Source organism: Scyliorhinus canicula, chromosome 18, assembly GCF_902713615.1.
Source record: "Scyliorhinus canicula chromosome 18, sScyCan1.1, whole genome shotgun sequence".
In the NCBI taxonomy this organism is placed as follows: Eukaryota; Metazoa; Chordata; class Chondrichthyes; order Carcharhiniformes; family Scyliorhinidae; genus Scyliorhinus; species Scyliorhinus canicula.
Window position 1 is genome coordinate 34,075,604 of NC_052163.1, and position 14,321 is coordinate 34,089,924.

Here is a 14,321-nt window from a genome sequence, read left to right on the forward strand (position 1 = left end):
ATTTCACTACAAGGGAGAAAGGTCAGAACAAATTTTAAAATGCTGCTCTTCGTGAGGCTCGATGCTATTTACGTGAGCGTAGAAGATTGGACTCAGAACATTGAGCGTACTTTTTTCACTTGAATTCCATTATAGGAGACCACCGCCAAAAGGTCATACTCCTGACCGCTTTTGGGGCCCCTACTTTTAGCACCATCAAAAGCTTGATCTACTCTGCGGCCCCTGATTCCAAAACGTTTGACAAATTGGTAGCACTTGTGGTACACCATTATGACCCCAAACCGTCAGTAATTGTACAAAGACACAAGTTGACCATAGCTGGGAGAACACCGGCGAGTCAGTCATGGAATTCTTGATGCGCTTATGCAAGCTGGCTGAGCATTGCCATTATGGGCTATCCTTCTGTAGACGCTGAGGGACCACCTTGTGTGCATCATAAACAACATGGCGACTCAGTGTAAGTTGCTGGCTGCACCTTCTTTGGACTTGAAAAGGGCCATTGAGTTGTCTCTCTTGCATGAAAATGCAAAGGAGGGAGTCCAGGAGCTCCAGGGCCAGCTAGCTGTGGAGATGAATGACGTTGGACACCCCCTCTATTCAGGTGACCAACGCCCCTCGGAATAAGGCTGGTGAAACCCAGCCCTGGCCCGAGCAACTTCGGGGCCAGACCCATTGGCCAAAGGCCTATCTAGCCAGTGAGACATCTCCCCTGAGCCCCAGGAGGAGGACTCACAGTGATGCTGCACCTACAGTCGGAGAAACCATGGGGATCAGGAACACCAGAACTGCCAGCAAGCGCGCCGCCGTGGTCAGGGGACATGACCATTCAGAGCCAGGGCTTTACACCTAGCTCAGCCTGATGAGGACGAGTGCATGCAGCTAAACTGCATTGCAGTACCAAGAATAGCCCCCATCAGAATCACCGTCTCGGTTAATGGCTACCTGCTTGAATGAAAATTGACACAGGGGCTGCTATCTCGGTCACTGGGCAGTAAATGAACTGGAAAGTCCGTATAGGAATCCAACACCCGGACCTAAGGCACGTTTGGCAACTCCGGTTGCCTACGGGCAGCAATCAGTTTGTTTTCCATTGATAGTAGTGCGAGGAACTGGACCCAGTCTGTTGGGCCGCAACTGACTGCAGAGGCTCAACCTGGACTGGCAGCAGATTTTTTGCACTGGGGGATTATGCGAGGTCCTAGGGAAATACCCGGATGTTTTCCAGCATGGCCTGGGGAAAATAAAGGGAGCCATGACCAAAATTGAAGTAGCTCCAGAAACCAAGCAAACTATTTTAGGGCACATCCAATTTCCTGTGCCCTGTTGTAATGAAAATGAAATGAAATGAAATTCGCTAATTGTCACAAGTAGGCTACAAATTAAGTTTCAGTGAAAAGCCCCTAGTCGCCACATTCCGGCGCCTGTTCGGGGAGGCTGGAACGGGAATTGAACCCGCGCTGCTGGCCTTGGTCTGCTTTACAAGCCAGCTATTTAGCCCTCTGTGCAAAATCAGCCCCTTTGGTTGAAGGTGGACGACGAACTCAGCCGGCTGGAAAACCTGTGAATTATCCATCCGTTCATGCAGTTTGTGGAGTGGGCAGCTCCTGTAGTCCCAGTGCTGAAGCTGGATAAAATCTTCCGCTTGTGTGGCGATTACAAGTTGATGGTGAACAAGGCGTCTTGGTTGGATGGGCACGCGATGCTATGCATGGAGGATTTCTATGCAACGATGGCTGGGCCGACATTAGACATGAGCCGAGCAGACCTCTAGTTGGAGCTAGGCGCAGGGTCCAGGAGATAGGAGACCCACAGTGGTCTTTACGAATACACCAGACTTCCATTCGGGTATCGTCCGCCTGTGTTACTTTTCAGAAGGTCATGGAAAGCTTCCTCCAGGGAATTCCAAAGGTGGCAGTTTACTTGGACGATGTGCTCATCACCAGAGCCACTGAAAAGGAACACCTGGATAATTCAGAGGAAGTCCTACGCCGGTTCTCTGAGGTAGCCGTCCGCCTAAAAAGCCATGTCTGTACTTCATGCAAAAGAGATTGGTACAGGATCAACAAGGACGGCGTGCGCCCGATTGAGGAGAAGGTACGAGCCATCAAACAGGTCCCCATGCCTGAGATTACAACTGAACTACGGTTGTTTCTTAGACTTGTAAATTATTGTGACAAATTCATCCCGAATGTGGCAACCGCTACATGCACTCCTAAAACACCATCAGGACTGGGCATGGAGGGTGCTGCAAGAAGAGGTGCTTGCCTAGGTAAAGCGATAGCTGTCGCCTCCAGGCTGCTAAGGCACTACGACCCTTGCAGACCACTGCTGGTCACATGTGATGCCTCCCCATCTTTGAGGCGGAGTTGTCCCATCATGAACGATGGGAAGAGCCGATCCATCAAGGAATTTGGCCGATGAAGAGCATGGATACACTCAGATCGAAAAGAAAGGGCTGGCTGTAATTTTGCGGACAAGCATATCCACCAGTACATTTATTGGCGGCGCTTTACGATCATAACAAACCACAAACCATTGCTTGGCCTACTCAGGGAGAAAAGACGGACCCACCGATAGCGCCCGCCCGAATACAGCGTTGAGCACTATTATTCGTGGCATATGAGTATCGCCTGGGCACGCAGATGACTTGAGCCGGCTCCCATTGCCGACATGCCCCCCCCCCCCCAAGTCCCCCTCAGTGGCAGACAAAGTCGCGTTGGCGCTGAATTTTATGGACACCTTTCCGGTCACATCTTCGCAGGTTCGTGAGTGGACCCAAAAGGACCCGACCTTAGCAAAGTTACACCACATTGTCCTGCATGGGGGATAGCAGGTAAAACCTCCTGAGGAGCTGCGGGTTTTCACAAATAAGCAACAAGAGCTTAGTGTGGAGGACAGCATTGTCCTGTGGGGAGCTCATGTCCTGGACCCAAGCCAAGGCAGGAAAGCCATACTGCAGGACCTGCACAATGGACACCCACTGATGAAGATGCTTACCCGAAGCTATGTGTGGTGGCCGGGACTTGATGGTGACATCGAGAGGTTGGTGCAGCCAAGCATCGCTTGTCAGGAGCATCAAAGGCTTCAACCAATAACATCGCTTCACCCCTGTGAGAAGCCAGGGCAACCCTGGGTGCAGTTGCATGCCGATTTCGCCGGACCCTTTCAAGGATCGATGTTCCTGCTACTTGTTGACACCCATTCAAAATGATTAGGTGTCTATTGGATGCCATCCACCACTTCAAAGGCTACCATTTGAGAAGTTACATCATTCATTTAGTATCCATGGCATCCCTGAGTGTTTGTTACTGATACTGGCAGCCCTTTTACTAGCAAGGAATTCTTGCATTTCATGAAGTTGGACGGTGTAAAACACATTCGGACTGCCCTGGTGCCATTCCTCTTCAAATAGCCTGGCTGAGCAGGTGGTACAAACCTTCCAGAACGGCATAAAGAAACAGGCCAGGGGGTCCATGGAGACAGAGTTGGCATCATTCCTGATGAGCTATCGGACCACATCTCATATAACTATTGGAGTGGCGCTGCCAGAATTACTGATGGGCCGAACACTGAGGACCCACCTTCGCTTGACATTCCCTAATATTGGCGGGAAGGTGGAGAGAAGACAGGATTTTGAGAAAGAATGCCACAGCAGACGGATGCACTGATGAGTCAGCTCTCCGTCCCTTCTGCCCATCACCCAGTGACCAAGGGGTAACAATCCCCAAGGCCCAGGGCATAGAGATGCGCGAGACGGAAGACATGGAGACAGAAGCACCCATAATCTCGGTCAACAGTTTAACCAGGGAGAGACCATTGACAGCACCCAGGAAATCTCCTTCACCCTCTGTGACAGAGGGAATTGTGGACTTCGGGAGTGATGTAATAACCCCCATTAGACCCACAGGGACGACCCAATTGATAGACCCGTGGGACTCATGGAATACGAGCTCCCCCGCTGAGGGGCATAGTCCGAACAACGAGGCTCATTAAATCGATAAAAGCCGGCCCGGATTGGAACGAGCATTTTCGGATGGTCTCGGATGAGACTGGATGTACTGCCCAGTGCTTTCTGGCCTTGCATTTAAGTAATAAACCTTCAGGTTTAAATCCTTCTTGGGAAGACTGTGAATATTATAATGAACATCTATGCCGAGCAATGTATGAGGCACCTTCACTTCACAAGGGAGGGTGTCACAGACCCATGTCACCTGCTAGAGCCACAGCTCAAGTACTGCACCGGGGCACGGACAACAAGACACCTGGTTGTCAAACTCAGGGGTTCAGGTTGCAGCTGTACGATCAGCAACGTATCACACTTCTCAGTCCACTGCTGTGTCAGGGAGATCACCGAGACTCTACACCATGAGAAGTACCTGCAACACATTCCCCACGTGAAGCAGGATGAGAGAGCACCAAACCTGGCGGAGATGACAAGTTTGCTGAGGGCTCAAAGTGTCACTTAAGTCACTGACGCTGGGTTAAAATCCTGGCCCCCCCCCCCCCCCCCCAACAGCACTGTGGGTGTATCTACACCACACAGACTGCAGCGGTTCGAGAAGGTAGCTCACCACCACCTTCTCAAGGGCAATTAGGGATGGACAATAAAAATGCTGGCCTAATCAACAAGGTCCACGTCCCATAAAAAAATGAACAAGAAATACCTACATTGCCCTGCGTGCACCTCATTACCCACCTAAATAATCCACCTAATAAAAAATAATTCCAATCCCTAAATGTACAACTGGTTTGATACCACAGGCAGCACATCCAACAGGAATGTGTTTGCGTTCCTATCGAAATGTAAAGTGTCGGAAGGTTTGAGATCTGCTGTTAATTTGTAGCGAAGTGTTTATAAATGAGAAAACTGTGACCTGGTAGCCATGGCTCCGTGGTAGCATTCTCACCTCTGAGTCAGATGGGGGGGGGGGGGATTTTGGTCCCAACCCAGAGATTTGAGTACATGATCAAAGCTGACACATCATAGGGCAGCACGGTGGCTCAGTGGTTAGCATTGCTGCCTCACGGCGCTGAGGTCCCAGGCTCCATCACCGCTCTGGGTAACTGTCCGTGTGGAGTTTGTACATTCTCCCCGTGTTTGCGTGGGTTTCGCCCCCACAACCCAAAAGATGTGCAGGGTAGGTGGATTGGCCGTGCTAATTTGCCCCTTAATTGGAAAAAATGAATTGGGTACTCTAAATTTGAAAAAAAAAACCTGCCACATCAGTGCAGCATTATGGGAGTGCTGCATTGTCAGAAGTGCCGTCTTTCACATCAGACATCAAACCCAACCTTCAGACGCCCTCTCAGGTGGATATAAAATATCCCGCAGCACTATTTTGAAGAAGAAAAGGTGAGCCCCCCGCCCCCGGTGTCCTGGTTAACATTCATCCCTCAACCAGAGAGGGAAACAAATCTTGTCAGGACAGCATTAGTGCTTACCCACAAATTGTCTGCCGCATTTCCTACCTCACAGCAGTGGCCTCACTCCAAAAGTATCGTGTTGGCTGCAAGAATTTGGGATCTTCTGAGACAGTAGAAGGTGCTCTATAATGGTAAGTATATATATGAACTTCAGAGGCTCTATGGTACACATCTTTGCGACCTAAGCAAGATGAAAAGCTTTCACACATCCATATTATGCCAGCTATGTCAATGAGGTCCTCTAGTGGTGGAATCTAGGTGTTAAAACCTCAAACACTTCCAGCATGTTGTGGGCCAGCCAGTTTTTAATTTCACTGCTTTCTTGACTTAAGTAAAACTTGGATATTGACACTGAAATAAACGATTGAAGTGATGTTGTGCGATGGATATTCCTTTACTACAATCACATTCAGATCAGTCCACCCAGTTTCCCTTCTTTATGAAATCGCCTCTGACAAATCGAATTGATTATTCTGCCCCGTGAAAAAGTCTGAGAATCTAAGGTTATTTCAAAATTCTGACGGTCAAGGGTTGTGAAAAGCCAGATGCAGGGACCGCTTACCTGTTTCTTCAAACTCAGGACAAAGTACTTTTTAATCCAAAATGATATGAAATGGAAAGATTTGCAGGGTTCTGGGGAAAAAGGCAAGGGGAGCGCCACTAGGAAAGAGACAGCAGGGACGTGATGGGCCAAATGGCCTACTTCTGTGCTGTAACCATTCTATGATTACTGTGAACTAATAACGTTTACTTGTTTCTGTACATTAAAACAAGGTTCTTTAGATAATTTCCTTTCTCCCTGATTTCCTGGTGTGCGGACGGCAGGGAGCACGCGAGAGTAATCCAGGAATGGCGCGCCTTCTCAATTTGTCTCCCTTCCGCTGGAGAGTTACTTACACCTTTAAATTGCATTGTGATATTAACATTTGAATAGCAAACATTTGATGCGAAATTCTTCTGCTTGCCATTTTAATTTAAAAATAATGGGATGAAACAAATGGGTTAATGCCTATAATAAATTACTGACTCTCGGAGTTTCATGTGATTCTGGGTGTAATTTCAAGGCCTGGCCTCCAGCGGATAGAAATTGGGAATATAATGAGGGATCAATAATGTATTGTACTACTTCCTGGTTGCATTTCTCTAATTTTGCCTCACCATGTTGAGAGAATTTTGTCCACACATTATGTACGACAAAATCATAATCTGTCCGACTAAAAAGGTATACAAAAAGTACACAGGGAAATCATTCCCCTGTCGCTCCTAAAGAATTGTACTTAACAAATAACTACAATTGTGGGCGGCATGATGGCACAGCGGTTAGCACTGCTGCATCACAGCTCCAGGGTCCCGGGTTCAATTCCGGCCTCGGGTGACTGTCTGTGTGGAGTTTGCACTTCCTCCCCATGTCTGCGTGGTTTCCTCCAGTTTCCTCCCACAGTCCAAAGATGTGCAGATTAGGAGGATTGGCAATGTCCAAACGATTAGGTGGAGTTACTGGGTAACGGGGATAGAACATAGAACAGTACAGCACAGACCAGGCCCTTCGGCCCTCGATATTGTGCCGAGCCTTGTCCGAAACCAAGTTCAAGCTATCCCGCTCCCTGTCATTCTGGTGTGCTCCATGTGCCTATCCAATAACCGCCTGAAAGTTCCTGAAGTGTCCGACTCCACTATCACAGCAGGCAGTCCATTCCACACCCTAACCACTCTCTAAGTAAAGAACCTACCTCGGACATCTCTCCTATATCTCCCACTCTGAATCTTATAGTTATGCCCCCTTGTAACAGCTACATCCACCCAAGGAAATAGTCTCAATGCTCTGGTCCGCCACAGGCAGAATCGAGGTTCATGCCCCGTGCCAGCGGGAGGATGCAAATTGGTCAAATTGATCCATTTTCCTTCTATTAACGTGCTGGACACTGATTCTCCACACCTCCATGATTCTCCGGTCCTTTGAGGCCCCCAATTTACCCGAATGGGATCGGAGCCCCATTCAATAGCGTGGGGTTTCCCGGCACTCCGGGTGACGGGAGAGTCACATGGGCGTGGATTGGTGCAGGTATTTGACATTGTGGCCTTGGTGCGGTTGACCTCGCGGTGGGCCAAGTGTAAATATCCAAATTTTACTTAAGTCAAGAAAGCAAGGAAAATAAAAACTGAAGATAAGTGCCTTCAAAGTCCATCAGAGGGTCCCCCTCCCCCCACAATGCAAATCTTGCCCACCCCACCTCCACCAGATACCCCTAACCAGGGACCGCCATAACAGAGCTCCCATCAGAGATCCCCAATAACAGAGACCTCACCAGAGACCACATCATATTCTCAATTTCTCTTTTGCTCTGCAGAAAGCACTTAACTGCTTTTGATGTGGTAAATAGCTGTCAATCATAGTTTGATGTTTATAAACATTATGATTAGCTTTACAGCAGGCTACATGAGATCCATTCAAGCATTAAAAAAAAATAGAGTACCCAATTCTTTTTTATCCAATTAAGGGGCAATTTAGCATGGTCAATCCACCTACGCTGCACACCTTTGGGTTGTGGAGGTGAGGCCTACACAGACACGGGGAGAATGTGCAAACTCCACATGGACATTGACCTAGTGCTGGGATCGAACCCAGGTCCTTGGTGCTGTGAGGCAGCAGTGCTAACCACTGCACCACAGTACCGCCCTGAGATCCATTGAAGCACGAAGGGAAATTAAATTAAACAATTCAGGCAGCTGGCTGATGGGAAGCAAGCTGTCAGTCACAACCCAGTTCAAGCAATTTCTCATTCATGTGAATGAAAGCCTTGCAGATCAAAGGTCTGAGGGGGTTTAAATCCTGGAGATGTTGTTTTCGCTTTCTAGGAATTTACAGCTGCTGCTTTCTCTGCTGCAAGCAGCAGGTGTAGGGGACAGGTGAGTTTCAAAGGAGTGAGTATTTTCACTGTCTCTGTCTGGACTGCTCTCCAGCTTCCAGGTAGGAGTCTCTGTAATAGGGGCAGCTCTCATATAGGGGGTTTCTGGTGGGGGAAGCTGTTATGGGGGGGATCACTGAGGGGTGTTTTTTTTTGGTGGTGGTTGGGGCACCCTTGTACTTCGGGGGGGAGGAGTGCGGTGTGACCCAACAAATCCTGTGGTGGTTGTGGGGGGGGGTCGAATTGCATTGTGGGGGTGGGAGGGTGGGGGGTGGGGTGGGTAGGATTGGCGCCAGCCACCGGATCTCGCTATTTGGCCTCCCGCTCAAAATGGCAGCTCAATAGCGGGATTTGTGAGGGAATTCCTCGCAAGCCCCACCATGCATAAATTTGCATGGTAAGGGGTAGTGAATCATCTCTGTGCGCCCCTCCAAGCATGAGCATAAATCAGTGGCAATTTATCTCCAGCGGGAGAAGATAAATTATAAACTCACTGTTCACTCAACCTGGATGTTATATATCTTCACGTACAATATGGAACAGAATGTGATAGAAACAGAATTTTATGTGGGTGTTTCCTTGATTTTCTTTTACATGTTTCCATCCAATCCCTAAAATCTGCCTTATTCATAGAATTAAGTGAATATACAACGCAGAGACTGGTCTATGTTGGTGTTTACACTCCTCATGAGAGTCCTCCTATCCCTCTTCATCTAACCCTGTCAGTATATCCTCCATTCCTTTTACCCATTGCATTCACTCGAGTTTAGAAGGATGAGAGGAGATCTGATTGAAACACATAAAATTCTGGACTCGATGCAGGCAGGATGTTTTCACTGGTTGGGGAATCTAGAACGAAGGGACACAGACTCAGGATACAGGGTGAACCACTTAGGACTGAGATGAGGAAACAATTCTTCACTCAAATGGTAGTGAACCTGCGGAATTCTCTACCATAGAAGGCTGTGGAAGCCAAGTCACTGAATGTTTTTGAGAAAGAGACAGCATCAAGGAGCATGGGAGAAGGCGGGAATATGGCATTGAGAGAGAGGATTAGCCATGATCATATTGAACGGTGGGCAGGCTCGAATGGAAAAATGGCCTACTCCCGATCCTAGTTTCTATGTTTCTCATTGGTTCCGAGATGGGAATGGGTCAGGGTGATTGTTTTGAGATCGGGAAACATGGTAGCATGGGTTTTCCGACACCTTTCTTTTTTTAAAATTTAGATTCCCAATTCATTTTTTCCAATTAAGGGGCAATTTAGCATGGCCAATCCACCTAGCTTGCACCTTGTGGGCGCAAAACCCACGCAAACACGGGGAGAATGTGCAAACTCCACACAGATAGTGACCCAGAGCCGGGATCGAACCTGGGACCTCAGCTCCATGAGGCCGCAGTGCTAACCCACTGCGCCACCGTGCTGCCCTGTTCCAACATCTTTCAGTCGGTTTCCCAGCCACCACCAGCCTGCTAGTCCGGCAGGAAAGACTGCAACACAAGGTTGCACCTGAGCTGGGCTGAGAACTGGTCGATCCAATGGGTGGGGGAAGAGTTGTGAATGGGTGGGAGTGACTGGGTTAGTGGTGAGGTGGGGGGACGGTGGAATGTGATCACAGGAGGGCGTCCAATTGTGGGGTCAGTTGGGGGATGCAACCATGTTAGGGAGGAAGAGCTGTGAATGTAAATTTATGAAGCACATTCTGGGCATATTTTCTCAAAGCGTAACTTAGTGTAGAAGAAAAAATGAGGTGAAAAATTAGTAATTGGATTTTATAGTCTATCATCATAAAAACCTTGTTTGAATTTTAAGTTCACAAATGAAGCAGTAAGGTCATTGTACAAGTTTGAAATGCAAGTAGACTTCTGCATCAAATATTTATCCACTACAGTGGCGGGATTCTCTGAACCCCCGTGGGGTCGGAGAATCCCCGGGGGGGCGGTGTGAATCCTGCCCCGCCGCTCCGGGGGGTGGGGGGGGGGGGGGGCACGGTGGCCTGACCCGCAATCGGGGCCCACCGATCTGCGGGCGGGCCTGTACCGTGGGGGCACTCCTTCCTTCCCCGCCGGCCTCTGTAGAGCTCCGCCATGGCCGACGCGGAGAAGAACCCCCTTGCGCATGCGCAGGAAACAAGCCAGCTGGTCTGCGCATGCAAGGAACCACGACGGCGGTTCTGCGCATGCGGCAACTCGTGCCAGCCCTTTGGCACTGGCTGGCGCGGCGCCAACCCTTCCGGCACCGGCATAGCCCACGGAAGTGCGGAGGATTCCGCAACTTCCTTTGGCCCGATGCCGGAGTGGTTCGCGCCGTTCTTGGCGTCACTGTCGGGCCATCCCGCCAATTGCGGGAGAATCCCGAGAGAGAAGCACTGCAGTGTCTTTACTCTGCAGCTATTTTTTATTTGACTGATGTCTTATTTGGTTTGGTCCAGCATTTAACAGAGTATAAGATATAGTTTAAGCTATTTCTCACAGGAAATGTCACTTGAATTCAGGTGAATGCTCATATTATACTTAAAATGCCAGAACTATCTTTCTGTCAGACAGCAGGTATCGTGAACTACTGCACCTGAAAATTGATTTTATGACATTCTAAATGCCATTCAACACTGTCTCATTTATACCAGCAAGCTTATTGATTATTTGTTTCTTATAGCTAAACCTCCAGAAAGGGGGGATCTATTTACTCTCGTTACATTACTATCCACCTGTACAATTTCTATACTCGCTGGTTAAATGCAGATGGTTTATTCATGTCTTGCATTCTGTTAGTTGGGTCTGTGCCAATCTTAACTTCAAGTATTGTAAATAATGCGTAAAATCGGAATTCTTTTCTGTGTTATAACTGACTGTTGTTCAATATGATTTAACCTCAGGTATTATAAAGAAAATAACCTGCACATGTCAGGTTGCACATTGCTTCAATAATAAATTGAAAAAAGACACAAGAGAGATGCAAAAATCATTTTGCACCACCTGTTGCCCCAGAATTTGCTGAGAAAGTAGAGGTGGGTTTGTGGCGCACACTGATCTTAGTGTGTAAATTACCTGGCAATAATTCTCTCACCATCAGGCAGTGGTGTAATGGTATTGTCACAGGACTAATAATCCAGAGACCCAGGGTAATTCTCTGGGGACCTGGGTTCAAATCCAATCACTGCAGATGGTGACATTTGAATTCAATAAAAATCTGGAATTAATTTAAAATAAAAAATCCAATTTAGCGTGGCCAATCTGCCTACCCTGCACATCTTTGGGTTGTGGGCATGAGACCCACGGATCTTCAAGGAGAATGTGCAAACTCCACATGGATAGTGTAAAAACAAAATCTGGAATTAATGATAACCATGAAACCACTGAATGTTGTTAAAAACCTACCTGGTTCACTAATGTCCTTTTAGGGAAGGAAATCTGTCATCCTTTCCTGGTCTGCATGTGAGTCCAGACTCACAGCAATGTGGTTGACTAAGGTGGGCGTGGTACAGTGGTTTGCACTGCTGCCTCATGGCGCCGAGATCCCAGGTTTGATCCTGGCTCTTGGTCACTGTCCATGTGGAGTTTGCACATTCTCCCCGAAGATGTGCAGGCTAGGCGGACTGGCCACACTAAATTGCCCTTAATTGGAAAAATGAATTGGGTACTCTAAATTTATTTTAAAAAAGCAATGTGGTTGACTCAAAGGGGCTGGTTTAGCACACTGGGCTAAATCGCTGGCTTTTAAAGGCAGCCAGCAGCACAGTTCAATTCCCGTACCAGCCTCCCCGAACAGGCGCCGGAATGTGGCGACTAGGGGCTTTTCATAGTAATTTCATTGAAGCCTACTTGTGACAATAAGCGATTTTCATTACATTTCTTAGATGTCCTCAGGGATGGACAATAAATGTGACACCCATATCCGCTGAACGAATAAAAATAAGTTACTCCCTCCCTCACACTGTTGCCACGCTAACAATAATACACCTTTAAATTGAGGGGAGATAGATATAGGACAGATGCCAGAGGTAGGTTCTTTACTCAGAGAGTAGTAAGGGAGTAGAATGCCCTGCCTCCAACAGTAGTGGACTCGCCAACACTAAATGCATTCAAATGGTCATTGGATAGGCATAACGACGATAAGGGAAAAGTGTAGATGGGCTTTAGAGGGGTTTCACAGGTCGGCGCAACATCAAGGGCCGAAGGGCCTGTACTGCGCTGTAATGTTCTATGTTTTCCCCACGATCACTCCAATCACTGCCACGCATTTAACTTCATCTCCATCTCCCACTCTATTCTGTACTCTCTGCTCTCTGGACCAATTGCAACTCTCCCTTTGCCAGATCGCACATCTGAGATACAGCAAAGTTACTTCAATGGTGGTAGCAATAAAGACTGGGGGAATGTTGGCATATTGAGGAGGGAGAGATCGTACTTTGGGGAAGTACCGTCCAGCAAGCTGAACTCATTAGTGAAAGAAAAGAAACGGAATAAAATAAATCACGTGTTTCCTGCAGATCAAAGAGTAGCAACAAAGAAGGGGGCAGAGTTCCAGCACAATAGAACTATGTCCTGATCTCTTGCTTATGCTGAAAGAACAGTTGGCAAGGAGTGTAAGCTCTAAACTAACGTCTCATAGTCAGATAATGGGAGAACAGTGAAAATAGAGCAAATAGAAATATAGGAAGAGTGAGGGAGCAAAGAATAAAAAAATGAAAAATGAGCAGACAGACAATTGCACAAAGAGAGAGTGACCATATTTTTGGTCAATAAGCAACACCGACCTCGTAAATTATTAAAATGTCACTTTATGCACACATTGGACAATTTTCATCTGCAGCTAGCATTAGTGCACTTCAGAAGTTTGGTAGTTAAATGATACATTCGGGCTTGAGACAGCTCTAAGAAAACTTTCAGGCAAACCTTTCACTGCAGGAAGAATTGAATTCTTTCTTCACATTCTAATAATATTGTACAACAATTGTCCAATCATTGGTCTGTTTAATATTTGAGTGGTTTGTCACTTATCTGCTTTTGCCCCTCTGAAGTGGGGGCAGCAGGAGAAGAGGGGTGTATTTTTGTATCTACAGAGATGCCATTCTGATGTAATGATGCATTCCTGTATGTCACAAGATGCATATTGCACCAATTCAAATCCAAAGTAAACCACAAGTCAGAGATAGTTCAATGTTTTCAACTTAGCCTGTGAAGCCTTTGCAGAAAATTTGACAAATACCGCCAGAATCCCAGTCCTGGAGTTTCCACTAGGTTGCGCTATTCTCTTTTCATCACAATCTGTCTGAATTTGGCCAATGCAGTGCAAAAGCTGGCAGAATGTACAGCACAAATTGAGTTTCTCTGATCTTTTGCATTAGTTTAAAAAGGATTGCACTCTATTGGAACTTAATAAAAGCTTTTGAAATAAATATATCTGTATAATTTACTATGAAACTGACTGTTGTATATTAACGTGACCAGCAAATGGTCTCCTTGGGAAAAGAGGAGGGATGGGAGTAAATACGAATAAGTGAACAATTGCTCATGTGGTGGGCGAAGGTGCAGTCAGAGAATTCCAGGCTGTCAACGTCCTAGAAATGAAAACATCTGAGAAAAATGATCAATCCCCGAATATGTTTTGCCTTAACATTCATGAGGCTTTTTAACGTAAAGATGTTGGTCGGAATTCTCCGGTCGTTTGGATTCAAAGTGAAAGGCGGGACTTTATTTAAAATCGGGTTACTCCCAGGTGGAGAACTGGAGGTTGGGTTAAAAATGCAGAATTAAAAAAATGTATAAATTGATTTTCAAATGCATTTATAAAGCTTCACCAAGCTACCACCCTTAAATGCAGCAGGAACATTAAAAAAATCAGCAATTAATTTAAAAAAGTTTGAAACATTATTCAATTGCAGATTTTATGCTCAGGTGTATGCAGATTGGATTGAGAGGAAACTTTTTTGGTGAAATATTTTTATTGAATTGCACATTCGTACACTATACAGGAGGTGATTCAGATGG